We start from the raw sequence: 276 nt of genomic DNA, 5'->3' as shown, positions 1-276 counted from the left end.
CATATGAGTTAAAGAAAGGAAGAAGACGAGAGAAACGAGGAGAAAGAGGGAGAACGGAGGAACAAGGAGGAAGACGGATAGACGGATAGAAGCAATACAAAAACAGGAGAGAAGAGGAAGGCAGGGAAAGAAAGAAAAGTAAACAGGCCTAACCGGTACGAGCGACTGAGTCTTATATATATATATATTTCTGTTGCTTATCACTTCACGGGTCGCGGGAAGTCCTTTTGGTGGAAGGAATATGCGATGGAGTTCTGCTTTTTGTGCAGAGGAGAG

Source organism: Penaeus monodon, chromosome 24 (genome assembly GCF_015228065.2).
Source record: "Penaeus monodon isolate SGIC_2016 chromosome 24, NSTDA_Pmon_1, whole genome shotgun sequence".
NCBI lineage: Eukaryota > Metazoa > Arthropoda > Malacostraca > Decapoda > Penaeidae > Penaeus > Penaeus monodon.
Note: the sequence above shows the minus strand (reverse complement) of the source record.